This window comes from Pinus tabuliformis, chromosome 1_2, assembly GCF_031772625.1.
Source record: "Pinus tabuliformis cultivar Carrire ecotype Pingquan chromosome 1_2, CPIR1, whole genome shotgun sequence".
Lineage (NCBI taxonomy): Eukaryota > Viridiplantae > Streptophyta > Pinopsida > Pinales > Pinaceae > Pinus > Pinus tabuliformis.
Window position 1 is genome coordinate 278,097,204 of NC_142298.1, and position 15,513 is coordinate 278,112,716.

Consider the following 15,513-nt stretch of genomic DNA (forward strand, 5'->3'; position numbering starts at 1 on the left):
TATCCTTAGAAAATAAAATAAGTTCCTAGAATGAAATTAAATACCCACTAGAGTTAGTTCCATAGCTTGCTCCAAATTCCAACAAGAAAAAATGATCCTCAAAAAGATGTATAATAATACTTGCCCCACAAAGACTTGAATTTACCTAACATGATTCGATAAAGAAAAACCAATGGAACTTCATAAGTAAAACAAGGACCTTTATGAGGATTAACAATAGAAGTCGACTTATCTTGTTATCTTTCATTATATTCCATCATAATTGAGTGAGCGACTAGCCTTGAAAGCTTTTCTTGTATTCAAATATCACCTAAATCCTATACAACCATAATCCCCAAAGAACATATCAAGGAAGCTCTAAAAAAGGTCTGACCAGCTTGTCCTGGATGCAAAGCCTCATACATTGTTAAAGCACCACTTTGTTCCATCTACTTGGGCAATGCAATATCTAGAATACCTATTTTTGCACCTGCATAGAAAAGGAGCAAGAAACAAAAAGATGGTTCATTGATTACTCTTCAAACTCACAGAACGCACATTTGTTTGAGCCTTGTCAATTGCACTTTTGATCATTATCCTATGTTAATTCTTTATTTTCCATCACCATCCACACAAAATTTTGAGTCTTCAATGGACATTTCCACTTCTAGAAGGTTGATCACTACCATTCACTTTCCCTTGATTCTCTACAATAGTAAGAGCTTGATATCCCAGCTTATCTGGTTAAGATAACTAAAGAATTGTTACAATACCACACTAATCGATCTTCCTCATCATTCAAAACAATACCATTTTGAGATAGAGATTGAATAAAATTCCATCATTCTTGGTCCAAGCCTTTTATTAGTCCTAACTTGTTTTCTGAAAGCCAACATTGAAGACCTACACCTAGACCAACGTCGTTTATTACATCAACAAGCTTGTTAAATCCCCTAGCTCTTAATTTAGCTCTCTAATTAGGAGAAAGGATATAATTTACTATCACTCCAACCCATGGATGTTCTTCTATTCAAACATGATTTCCCTTACCTATTTTCCATGCCACCCATCGTCCAATGATTGGGAAAGAATGGATCAAAATATTCCCTATATTTGATGAACCTCTCATCGACTTTGGATTTTTTCCCACTATATTGTGGGTAACCCCGAGGGGAAATTATTTGATCCAGCTTTCTAGCGAGCAACCCAACTTTGATCCACCAATAGCCACTCTTAGTTTCTTCTTGGCCACTCTCCAATAAGTCATCTCTTACATCTAATAATTTCACTCGATGAAGGTGGGTATTTAAATATGAGCTCGACTAACCATTTTTTTATCAAGTGCTTTCATTTATTGGTTTAAGGCATTCTAGTGTGGATCACGTGTTATATTGGATGATTGGCCACTTTTGATTATATTCTTCTTACCCTGCTTTGACTTGGTGGTTACCTCCTACCCCTAGTTCAATATAACCCTTCTTGAGGCATTTCTTTCCACTATTTAGGAGGGGAATGCATAGGAGGCCTTGATTGATGTTGTTTCCATGATAATCCATAGTTACCACTTTTTTCCATTTCCCTTGTCCCATATCCCATCTTTAGGTTGATTTCTTATTGTTCACATTCCTTGGTTTCCCCTATGTGTCGTGTCTTTGAGTAAGGGTCCATAAACTTGGCCCCAATAGGTTGATGCAACTGAAATAAATTTAAAGCCTATGTAGGCACATCAAAAGATGAATCTTAAAAGGAAAAATATGGTTGGCAAAAAATAAAAGTGTGTGGAAAAATTCATAGCCCAAGCTCTACCCCCCTCATTAGACGTCACCTGGTTCTTCGCATATCATGATATATTTGGATAAAAGGAACTTTTGAATGTTTGAACCCTGATGAGCAATGGATTGTTACATCTTAATAGGGTAGATGATGCATCTATTGAAGCTTGTAATCCAAGCTATCCATTCAAAGAAAAGAATATTATTGAAGAAAAAGGCACACTCAATGAGCGGTAAAAATAGGTTGATAAAAAGGTATTAGTTTTTGTATCTTGGGAGGTATTTCTTCATTGGAAGTGCCTATCATGCAAAAGTGATCGAGCATATTCACTCTCTAGGAAATTTACTTTATAAATTGATTTTTTATATTAATGGCTAAAAAGTGACTTTTTTTAATGTGTGGTTCACAGACACCGAATATTGGTGGTCGATAAGTCCACGGAAACTATCTGGGCAAATCCACCCGAAGGGATCACTTCTTGTTGGTTCATTAGTAGAGCCTAACCCGAAGAGCGTTGAGAAGAATTGACCTCGTGACCTCCCATTAGCAAGGTGCTTAATGGTTAGAACTCAACCAATCGAGCTAACCCCGTGGGTCTACGCTAAAAAGTGACTTATTATAAAGTGAGTGTGACTTTATATAGTTGGGTCACTTAAGTGATTTAAGTGGGCCCAATGTGAAAAGGAGAAAGGGAGGGTGAAGAGGCACACTGTTTTGAGAAAAGAGGAAGAGGAGTTGAGGAGAAAAAATAGAGTAGTTGCAGCAAGGATAAGAAGGGCACGAATCCCAAAGAGAGAAGTCTCTAGATTGAGCATGCGCTTATAGTAAAATTTTCCAGCCATTAAGCACCTCGTACAATTGAGTATGGGCTTTATTTTCTAGGAAAATAAGGGAACATAAATTGATGCATTTATTGTTGTACAATATAGGTTATCTCTACGTAGAAATCGAGGAAGCAAGGGTGTGTTTTTAGAGGTTCCATTTGGGCATGACTTTTTAGTGAAGTAATACGCGCGTTTGGTACAAAATTTGAGGCAAAAATGGAATTAATTTCAAGCTTTGTCCAATCACATTTATTGTACGTCGTATAGAAAAAATCTAGATTGTATAGCACGAGAATTGAGGTAGGTTTATTAGCATAAAATTAAAGGACTATTTGACACAATTGATGAGATAAGTACAACTTTATATTGCTAATTTCCCCTGTTGTAAGCTCAAAAAAATTCTCTGTGAGCTCAATAATGAATTCCTCTTCTCATTGGTTTTCCGTTTAGGGTTTTTGCATGGGCTTGGCTCAAAACAATTGTGTCAAATGTGTGATGCTTACTATTTATTTCCCCTACTAAATATCAAATTTTAGTCATTTGTATTTCCGCTCATAAAAATCAGATTGTATGTGTTTTGTTTAAATGCATTATTTGGGAAAGTTTTTATTGGAGACAGAAATAAGAATTATACTAAATGTTTGACAAAATTCTACAAGGGAAAATTGTCTTGTAGGTGGTTTTTCAACATGGTATCAAAGTTGCGTCTCTCAAATTCAGTGGGGTAGATTTTGACACAGTGGTATTGCAGGGATTGCAAGGGATTGCAAGGGATTGTGTTAGGAAAAATAGAAGGAAAAAGTTGTTATTGGTAAGTTTGGTAAGCATGTCAATGGAAATAGGGTTGAGGGTGGAGGATAACCTAACTGGGGCTGATAATTTTATCCCATGGAAAGAATGGTTTGTATTGGTGCTTCACGATTTTGAGCTATGGGACATTGTTGACAAGATAGTGGCAATACCCATTGATCTAGTACAACTAAATGATTTTAACAAGATGAATGTTAAGGCCAAGAGGATCCTTCTAGATGATATTAAATAGCACCTTATTCCTCATGTTTCGAGGAAGACTTATGCATTTTAGATGTGGGAAACCTTGATTAATATTTTATCAAGCTATAACGAGAATAGGAAGATGGTGTTGTGCGAAAAATTAAGGCAAACTAAGATGACCAAAATGGACATTGTATCCTCATACTTAACCAATATCATTCAAGTGAGAGATGAGTTGGCAGTCGTGGGAGAAACCATCTTTGATGAGAAACTAGTTAGATCAATCATGAGTGGTTTTTTAAAGTAGTGGGATGCCTTCATTAAAAGAAGTGGCATGTGAGCATCTTCCAGATTAGGAAGAATGTGGGATGATTTCCATCAAGAGGAGATAAGGGGTAATGCTAAGAGTGGTGGGAAGTGTGGTGGGGGAGAAGAGGAGGATGTTTCTCTTATTGCTAAGGGAAAAGGAAAAGGTAAGGTAAAGGGAAATGGGGGGTCTACATCTAAGAAGGACATGAGAAAATGTCACAATACTGGTCATTATGTGAGCCAGTGTCCATACAAGAAGAAGAATAAGAAAGAGGAACAGATAGCAACAATAGTAAAATCAACTAATATTGATGAATTTGTTGAGGAAATTGAGAAAGATCTTTCTCTTTTTGTGTGTATTTCGAACAATAGCAATGTTGTGTATGAGGACAGTAGGTTATGGCTAGTGGATAATAGAGCATCCAGTCACATGACGGGGATGAGGTAAGTGTTCTGCAGTGTTTCAGAGACGAACTCAGATCAGTGTGATTAGTGGGACTACTACCACACATGCAGTGAAGGGGGTTGGATGTGTCAGATTCCAACTAGAGTTAGGAATATTTCTGGAGGTGGCAGAAATGTTGCACAAAGTGGGGACATTTTTTGGAAATGAAATGTTAAATTTTCCAATGCTTTATGCTTAGCAGAAACAATTGTTTCAATTTTTCTTCAATTAGCAATCAATTATACAACAAGTTTAGTCTTCCAGTAATAATAAGTAATTTTAGATAGAACAATAAATCCAATGCACAATAGAAGATAACCAAGAGAAATAACAAGAGACACAAGATTTGGTCAAAGAGCAGGGAAAATCCCCACAAAGGGGAAAACCCTTTCAGATTCTTCTTCTATTAGATTTTCATCAAATGTTTAGCAGAGAGACACAATGTTCCAATTCATAAATAAAGAGTCAAAGTAAAATCTTTGATTTATCTAACAATCCACTAATTAATATTCAAGAGATGAGCCCAGAAGTCAAATCTAGTCAAAAGCTCAAATCTGCATTTTTGGTCAAGGTCAATAGCAGCAAATGATGCCCTAACTGACCCACGAGTAAACAATCAAATATCCTCCAAAAGAGCTCAGTTAATAGTAAAAAAACTCAACCTTCCTTGATCGTCAAATATTAGTCAAAAATGTTCTCAAAATGTCAGTCAAAGGAGAGAAAATTCCTACAGTGAAGCTTCAATTAGCAGACCTACAACATCTAAGTCAAAGTGCCCAAAAAATTTTGGTTCCTTCGCTAGTCAATTCGGCATCCAAAAATCATATTTTTCCATGTCAAAGCAAGTAAAAACTGGTCAATACTTTCCCAAATAGAAAATTCAATGTACAAAATCATAAATAGCCTCCTTCTCATTCACACGTGTGAACTCGGACCTCCTTATTTCAGACATGTACAAACCAAACACAAGAGCAGAGAGAATATGTGTTGAGTGATGATGATTTCCAAATGAGGTGACCTTGAGGTGTATTGATATGCGTTGGAGGAGACCCAATTTGACCTTTATGCCGACCTTTACTTTTGTGCACATGTGGTTCCATCATTAAAAATTGTATTTTTCTTGACCAAATTAAATTATTCCAAGGGCTAGGAGTTATCTTTCTTGATGAGGAAAGTTGTCCAAAGGATGGAATTTGTCCCTGAGTTTCCAACTTAACACTCCCTCAACTACGGAGAAATTTTCGACTGCATCATTAATATCTTCATCATCATCATTGAATCAAGTCATATCTCATCTCTACTCATCTATTGAACAATCTTGAATCTAAAGAATCAACATCATCATCATAGAGGAGCTCAAGCTACCACCCTGAGTCTAAGGACAATAGGTGAGATCCACTTACCACAAGGGTAAGGATCACACTCTATCCTATTGACCTGTGACAATAAGTGATATATACTTACCATGAGAGGTAAGGATCACACTATGTCCTTTTTTTTGTTGATCCTTCCCATCTTGACCCTCAAGAATCAAGTGGTATAACACTTGCATCCCATCATTGGAGCGAGCCTTACAACTTACCATAAAGGGTAAGGATCGCACTCTATCTCAAGTCACCTCAACCCATTAGCTATATTGGGAGGAACAATCCCAACAAGCCCAGCTTCTGAGTAGGATGCCAACTGAGGTATACTCTACCAAGACCCAGCCTTGATGGTAGGGGGAGATACCCGCTTGTCATAAATGTCAAGGATCACACACGTGCCCTATAGTTAAAATAGCTGAGATCTACTTAGCACAAGGGTAAGGATCACACCCTATCCTATTGTCTATAGTTCCATCAAACCTAGGAGCTCTAAGGCTTAAGTCCTCACCTTGGGAGCTTAGACAGGGGGAAAGAGCATAGCTCAGTGTTGTCGATCAGTTGGGACCCTTACTCAGGAGGGTCACATGCATCAATCCAAGCTGCTCTTTGAATACAAAGAACTTCCCTTTCGGAAAATCCTTGGTGAGTATGTTTGTTATATGCTCATCAGTCGAAATATGATAGAGTTTTACAGCTCCTCTTTGCACCATATCTCGTATGTAGTGATACCTAATATCAATATTCTTAGACATGAAATGAAATATAGGATTCTCTGCCAATCGAATCCCACACTTGTTGTCACAATATATCATTGTTGTATCTATAACCTACTCAAACAACTCTCCAAAGAGCTTCCTCAACCATATTTCCTTGCAACTTGCCATGCTAGCAGCAATATACTATGACTTGATCATACTTAAATCAACAAACTTTTGCTTCCTACTCATCAAAGATATAATTGCAGAACCTACACTAAAGAAACACCCTGATGTGCTCTTCATGTCAATAAAATTTTTGGCCTAGTCAGCATTAGTGTACCCATGAAGTCTTACATCTCTAGCAGTATATTTCAGACCAATATTAATCATCACATGTAAATATCTCAGCATATGCTTGGCAGAAACCTAGAGTGCATGAAGAGGATCAGTCATGAATTGATTCAAAGTGTTAACTGGAAAACATATGTTTGAGTGGGTGTTCACAAAAAACATTAATGCCCTAATCAACTGTCGATACTCAAAGGGATTTTCTAAGACATTTCCTACGACATTTCCACATAACTTCTTCAAGTTCATCTCCATCGGTGTAGACATGGACTTGCATTCTACCATTCCAAATATTTCCAACAATATCACAACAAATTTTCCTTGAGAAAGGAAAATAGTGCATCAGTCCAAGTTCCATCATCTCAAACTCAGAGGCCAACTCCTCCTTTCACTTGAGCATCATAGGCTCACTACCTGTCATGAAAAAATCATCAATACATAAAACCAAAATCAAAGACATACCTTGGACCACTTTGAAGTAGAGTTATGGGTCAACGTCGCTTCTTGTAAATACAAGCTTCACCAGGTAAATATCAATATGAGCATACCAGGCTTTGGGGTCTTGCTTCAATCCGTAGAGTTCCTTCTTCATCCTGAAAACATGAGTCTTCCTTTCATTCACCTCAAATCCTTATGGTTTTTCAACATATACTTCCTAGAGTATGTCATGAAGAAATGTTGTTTTCACATCCATCTCGTGAAGTTTCCACCCTTGACTGGTAGCAAGGGAAACAATCAATTGAATATTAGAGTAGTGGGCAACATGAGAAAATATATCATCATAGTCTTCTCCTTATTTATAGGAGAAACCTTTAGCCATGAACCTCTCCTTATATTTCTCAATACTTCCATCAGCTTCATTATTGATATTCTACAACCACTTAGAAGTCACAACAAACTTCTCTTTAGGTATCAGAACCACTTTCCATACATCATTCTTCATAATAGATTCATATTCTTTGGTCATTGCATATTTCCTGACTTACTCCTTCACTGCTTCTTCAAATGTGTGTGTTTCAGCTTGTATGACATTGCTCATAGACACAACATATCCTTGGTATCATCATGGCTTCTTGGAATGTCGTTCAACATCCTATAATGTATGAGGAAGCCAAATTCGTCTCTTCCTAGTAGGGGGATCACATGGAGGAGGATCCAAGGGATCCATAGTCTCCAAAGAATCATCAACAACATCTTTCTCTGAATCGGACACAGAATGACCTTCTAGTAGGTCCATGCCATCATCCTTCTTCTCTACAGATGGAGGAGGAGGAATGTCCCTTGCTTCTCCAAGGCCTGCATTTTCATCGAAAGTCACGTCCCTGCTAAACTAGATATTCCTTTGACGAGAGACATATATTCTAAAAGATTTAGAATTATCACAATACCCAATAAACTTACCTTTCTTTCCAGTGGCTTCTAGCTTGTTCCTTTTGTCCTTTGGCACATGAAAATATATGGGCCAGCCAAAGATTCTTAAATTACCAGCAACGGGATTGATACTTGTGAATACTTTTTGGGGAGCCTTGTCACCCAGGGCTTGATGAGGAGTCCTATTTTGAACATAGACTGTTATATTAGTGGCTTCTCCCCAAAGGAAATTTGAAATATTTTGATCATGCAATATTGCTCAGGTAGATTCCATGATGGTGTTGTTCTTTCTTTCATCCATACCATTCTTCTCCGGATTATAAGGTACGACAGTCTCCTTCATGATTCCATCCTTATTGCAAAAGTCAACGAACTCATTAGAAGTGAATTCTCGACCATTATTATACCTGAAGACCTTAATTCTTTTCCCTATTTGATTCTCTATTAGTTCCTTGAAGTCCTGGAACATATCAAATGCTTCATCCTTGTGCTTCAAGTAGAATATCCAATTCCTCCAGGAGAAGTCATCCACAAATATTATGCAATATAGATAGCCACCAAAATATTTTACTGACATGGGTCCACATAGATCAGAATGTATGAGTTGTAGGATATCATAGGCCTTGCTTTTGCTAGAAGGGAATGGTACCCTCGACTTATTTCAACTAGCACATCTCGGACATACCCATCATGATTAGATTGAACCTCAAGCATATTGGAAACCATCCTCCTTACTTTGGGCAAGGATTCATAGTGAATATGGGAAAACCTTAGGTTTCATAGCTCACTTTGATGATAGCTATCATGTACCATTGCTCGTAGCGGTCATCCATTGACTCTATAGATTCCTTCAATCATATAACCCAAGGAGAAAGCATCCCCCATGCGGGATTCCATAGGCTAGGTGAGGACCTTCCCTTTTATAAAGGAACTCTCATTCCTTTGTCTTCCAAGGAAGATATAGATACAATGTTCTTCTTTAATAACAATACATATATAACATCGTGAAGAAGTATGGTTTCCCCATAACCCAAATGAAATTTAACAAAACCAAAACCATTCACAAGATAATTAGAGTTATCCCCAAGAATAATAAATTATTCTCCCTCTAAACCAGGTTTAAGAGGACTTCACGATACCCTTGAGAAATGTCTAGAGGCCCCACTATCTACCAACCAAATATCACATGAATCCGAAGGAGAGGAATTAGAAAGTGCATAAATAATAATATATTTAGATTGAGTGGAAACTACATTATTTCCATACCTTGAGTTCCTTGATCTCTTTTGAGGACGATGGCCTTCTTAACGATCATCAGGATAATCTCTTCTTCTTTTATCTTCTCATCTTCTTCTATCATTAAACTTTTTTTTGTTGAAGCCATGATTGTTGTTGAAGTTAGACCTTGGAGCATCTCTCTTTTTTGGACAGTCTTGGGCATAGTGACTATGCCTATAAAAATTGAAGCATTCATTTATCCTTCTTCTTCTATTGGAGTATTTTGACTAAGGGGTGGGATTTCTTGAATTAGATGGACTTCCTCTTCATTTCCTCTTCCTGTCTCGAGAAAAAAATGCAGAGGGGTCTCCTTCTTCACGCTTTTGAATCCTCCCTCTAGAGATCATCCTTGTTTATTCTTGAGTACATTTATCGATAATATCATCAAATGTCGGGAAATTGTCATTGTTTTTAATAGTTGTCGTTAAAGTCTCCCACATAGTAGGAAGACATTGAAGGGAAACAATTACCATCTCTCTATCAGACATAGATTTTCCAGATGTCAGCAATTTATCCCAGTTTTGAGACAACCTCATTAAATATGACTGTACAGTCCCTCCCTTAATCATCTTGATGTCATTGATTTCATTTTTCAAGGAGAGAAAATGATTCAAATTGTTGACCTCATGCATCCCAACCATCTTATCATAGATGTCCTTAGACTTCTTCAACTTTTCAATGTAAGAATGTAAATGATATTTCAAAGAATCAATAAGTATTTTATTCACTTTGATCTCACCTTTATTATACTTGGCCTTCGCAGTAGCAGTAGAATTTTCTGGTGGCTCATGTACTTCTCCTTCCACATATTCCAAAACATTGTTTTCATCCAAAGTCATTTCCAACATGTAGAAAATCTTGTAGATTCACAAGCTCATGCAATGTACTAAAGCACAGGACAAGAATCTAGTTCTACTTTCGACCAGCGGAAGCCAATAGATCGATGAAAAAAATATGAACAAGAAGAAGATAAATCAATGGCACATAACATAAGATGTATCTAGGGAGATCCACTGCTCAAAACCTGCTATCTGTATTCCATATATTAGAAATATGAGTGAAGATACAAATCTTATTCTCACTAGAACAATTCTGCACAAGTATGCTCAACTGTCTCAGCTCACAAGCTAGCTCTTAACCAACACTTAGCCAATTCTCCAACTCTCCAAGCCCCTAATCTCTTTCGTAATTCCTAAGATGAATAACCCATATTTAAAGGGAATTCATGCTTCCAAAACTGTGCAATCCAAACATAGGATCAAACTCTGATGCATGCATGATATTTACACTCCAGTAAATAATACAATTGATAGTACATTGTCCCTGCACTCTAGTATCAACTAGGTCTTTCTCATAATCGACATGCATGAGTTTTTGATGAGGGAATATTCAATTAAGTAGAGTGACACTTGTGGATGCACTAGTGCACCAACTAACTGTGAACTCTCTATTAGTTCCTTAAACATTTTGGAACTAATTTAACTGAACTTAACTCAGTAAACTGAGTTATCTAATTTCCAACTCATTTTAAACTCATATTGGACCCCTAAAACTTAGGGAGAACATATACATGACTACAGAAAGACTTCCAACTTGAAATTTCGAAGCTAATTAAGCTAATTAAACTTAATTAACTATTTACAAGTTGCTATGAGAATAGAATTCGATTTTAATTCTCAGTTTAATTTAAGGACAAATAAAACTGGAATTTCTTGTTTCCATTTCTCAACACTCCCTCTCAACAAGAAAGGGATTATCATCTACCCTGATCCTGTCTCTGTGAAACTTGAATTTACATCTTGACAATGCCTTTTTCAAAATGTTAGCATCTTTCTCCTCCATGGGAATTGGTGAGCCCTAGTATTGCAGCAATAATGCTGCAACTCCTGGAACTCCCTTCTTTAATTTTATCAACCCGGTAGTTCGTAACAAACTTGGAAGCGACGGTGCTGTATGCACAAGTACTAGCTCTTGCCGCAGCTGTCACTTGGTCAGATGGCAAAAGTCCGCTAGGAGCTTAAGCCAACTTCTATGAGCTCTTAGAAGAATCTTTTTAACTGATGGACGAAAGCTAACTAAAAGAAGGCTAATCTACTTGCAGAAAGAAACTGGAAAGATGAAAGGAAACGTAAACCCTAGCAAACCCTAATTTTACCATCTAGTCCTACTGATGCGAAAAAGAGGATGCAAGCCACTGAAAGAGGTGCCATTACTTTTAGGAAGGTAAAATACATGTGTCTAAGATACTTCTATCTGAAGAAAACATCTTTTTGTATTTTTGAATAAGTTGTCAGAATTATCATGCATGTGATTTAACTGTTTTTTGACTGTGCAGGGGTGGATCAAGGAGGAGAAATGCTTGGAAGAGTTCGGGAAGGTTCAGAGAGGGTCTAAGGAGTCCCTAACATCCTTCCAGAGAGTTTCAAAAAGTTTGGCTATCAAGAAACCTCATTTGTGAGCTTCTACAGGAAGTCTGCAGGGGTTCTACAAGATGTTCAGGAATTTCTATAGGATGTTCAGAAATTTCTACAGGATGTTTAAAAATTGGATTTTGGAGGATGGGTGAGTGAGGGAAGATGCATGAATGGATATGGAGGTAGGATAGGGGTCTGAAGTGGCCCAGGGATTGGTGGATGGAGTGATGAGAAGGTGTAGATGGCTAAATTGGCTCAAAGAAGGTTGGAACAATGATTGCACAAAAAGGTAGGGTTACGTGGGCAAGAGGACAGATATGAGACGAGGAACCTAGCTAGGAGATGGAGCAGATGGCTCTAATGAAGCTTAGGTGGATGAAAGAGTGGTAGAGATGCTCTGCACCGTACACATTCAACTGAATCAACAAAGTCTTGCAAGTTGTTGGATACCTATACTAATAGGTTTCATATTTCATGATTGGCCAAGGAAAGTCCAAATATGCTCTGCTTTGGTATTACAAAGATCCCATATTTCCTAGAGAACAAGAGGTGTGTAATCTGTTTCAAATATTGAAGACCTTTATTTCAATTTTGTGGATGATTCAACAGTTTAACCTGGATCATGCCATGTTTCAATTTTGAGTTATAGAATAGAGAAAGAAGTCTGTCCAAACTGTTTAATCTTGGCAGACAAGTAGTTTAGGTAGAGAAGTAAAGGTTCCCAACAGCTTAATCTGGGACCTTAGAAGAGATAAGGGTAGAAGTAGATAGAAAAGAATAAAGAAAAAGCCAAAGAAAAGAATAGCCAAGTAAGGGTTTGTAAGCCTAAATGCACCCTCCAAGGAGAAACAAAAAATGTTAGGAAAGTAGCTGGGTAAGCAGTTGTGGTTGCAGAAAAGGTATTTTCACCATTTCACACATGTCAAGAGGTGTTTTGCCAAGGCAAAAATCTATCAATGGACAAAGTGGTGAATTCCATCAAATTACAGCAAGGAGCATGACTAACCTCCCTCTCCCCCTTCATTCCATTACTAACATTCCCTTTCTTTAGCTGAGATTTATGAAGAGAGATCATGGTTTTATGATGGTTCTTGTTCTTTCAGAAGCCACATTTCTTGTCTAAGATCTTTTCATTTTGATCTACTCTCAAAACTGAATCAACTTTACATAAACTCAGTAAAGTCCCCTTCATTTGCTCCCCTCATTCATATTAACCTCTAATTCTACTATATAGCTCCCTTATCTTACCCCTCCCCTAATAATACTAACACTATGGTGTATAAAGCCCCAAAATCTTATAAATACTCCTCCCCTTGGCATTATAGCCATATGCTCTGCAAAAGGAACCAAAGAGACCTCTGGTCACCTTGGTGAACCTATCACATCCCATTCCCCCTTGCTACAAGCCAACTCGCTCCTCAAACCACCATTTGCATTCAAAAACCCTTGTAAACCCTCTTTTACCCCTTAAAACCTTTGCAAGAATTACCCAAAGTCAAAAAACCCGCCTCTGGCGCATTTCCAAAGGGTTAGCGCGCAGTTTGATTTTATGAAAAAACATTAAAAAAACCCGCAACCCAAAGTTTTCCGCCCACATATCACCCGCGCATGTTGTTGCTCCGCCCACCGTCGGATCAAGGCCCGAAGATCCGACGATCCACGATGATATCGGAGCAGCCCCCGCAGTCGTCCTTTACCGCCCGAGAAGGTGACGTTGCGTCACGTCAGGGCCTCTCCACGCGTCAAGCGCTAAAGTCTCTCAGAGCAAGGCCTGACACATTCGGCGTCGTACCAGAACCGCCCCGAGAGACCGTAGCGGTTAGCCTTAACCGTAACCGCTACGGTTCAGACCGCCAGTTGCCCTCCTATGTCACAACGCCACGTCATATCCGCTTGTCCTCGCCCCTGTTATTCGTCCACCTGGCCGCTGACATGGCTGCTACCTCATCGCCCCCATGGACCAACAGTGTATTGACACGTCACCTGATGACGTCAGCTGACGTCACCTCACCTTGACCCACCAATAACGTCATGCTGACGTCATCACTAAAAGCGCCAAAATCATAAAAAGCCCATATTAAGCCAAAAAACGTCTATTTTTCCATTGTTTGTGCGTTTCTCTACTGTTTTTCTGCATGAGCGTTTACGTCCAAATTTTCGCCAACCTGCTCGATTGACTGAGGCGACCTCCACAGCTCCAACTGTGCACGCCCACGCGACCTCTGTTCGTCAATTAATAGGTATTTACCGCCTGCTGCCCTCCATACGCCTGTTATTGAAATAAAAGTTACTCAGGGGGCTAAGGACACCATAAAAATTATATTTTCACCGGCCATTTCCCTCTGCACATCCACATTTGCAATTGTGAAGTCCAAAGACACCAGCCGAGCCTTAATACCTGTAATTTCACTCAAAAACAACATTCACTGCGTATTCCCGGCTAATTTCTTGTTAAGCTCAATTCACCCGCTAAAAGAGGACATAGTGAGACCATAGAGAAGCCCTGCTCCTGAAACAAACAGTATTTCAACTGCTGTTGTGTAATTTCCTCCTCTGGTCTCTGAGATACAAACTGTTTTTACAGAAAATCACTTCTATTCTGTGTTGCTTCCATTAAACAATCCACCTACAATTGTTGAACTTTGAAGAAGGCCATGGAGACTCCTATTGCTCTGAATATCAAGCCCCTCAATGCTCCTCACCAGGAATTAGCATGGAAAGCCCTAGGAGACATGGATTATCAGATGCTGGACTGGTTCCCTATGGGCTCCAAATACAATATCCAGATGATGAATGAGTTGAAGGCCCAGCACCTGAGTGGGGCAGATATCTTGGGGATTTGGGACTCAAACTTGCCCATCTACAACCTCCCCCAAGTAAATCCTATGCCAGAATTGGTCTACAACTGCCAGGAATGCTATGACCCAAACCAAAGAGCTGTCATCAGCCCCACAGGCTCAGTCCTGTTCCAGATTACCCCAGAAAGTATAAATGGAATGCTGCACTTCCATACTGCCAAGCAATTGACCCCCCTCTATATGCAGAATTTGGTAAACAAAGGGAGCGAGCTGTCAGGTGACCAAATCATTAAGATTAATCAGCTGTTTGTAAGACCAGGCTCGGACACCATCAGAACCCCTCCTATTGGGTATCAATATTTGAATGAATTGGGCAGGATGTTAGTGGATTTAATCAGCTATGTCCTAGGATTCAAGGGAATGGAGGATGTGGATGAAACCATAATAGCAATGCTGTCTCTATTCTCTCCTGGTAAGCTCCCAGCTGTGCATTATGATTATGTTACATACATTGCAGATAAAATCCATGACCAGTTTATGAACTTAAAGAGAGAAAGACTATTCAGGTATACCTCATACATATACCACCTCTTCTTGTTTTATCAACCAGCCACCTTCTCTTTTCCTTTAAAGCCACTCAATGCCCAAGGAAGTCCAAGGTCAGTTGTGTTCTGGACCTCTGTTTTTCATCATACCTCTGTGTCACCTTATACATACAATGAGTTCATTGACTTATTCATTTATCCAGCCATGACAGTACTACAGGGTACTCCTCCTCCTAGACTAACCGATGACATGAGGAGAATTCTCCATTTGAATAAGTCCTACAGCATTGGGAATTGGTACTTCTACCAAAACCATACAGTCATCAGAATATATGGCTGTGAGTTGACACCTTTTAGATTGCCAAGGTATG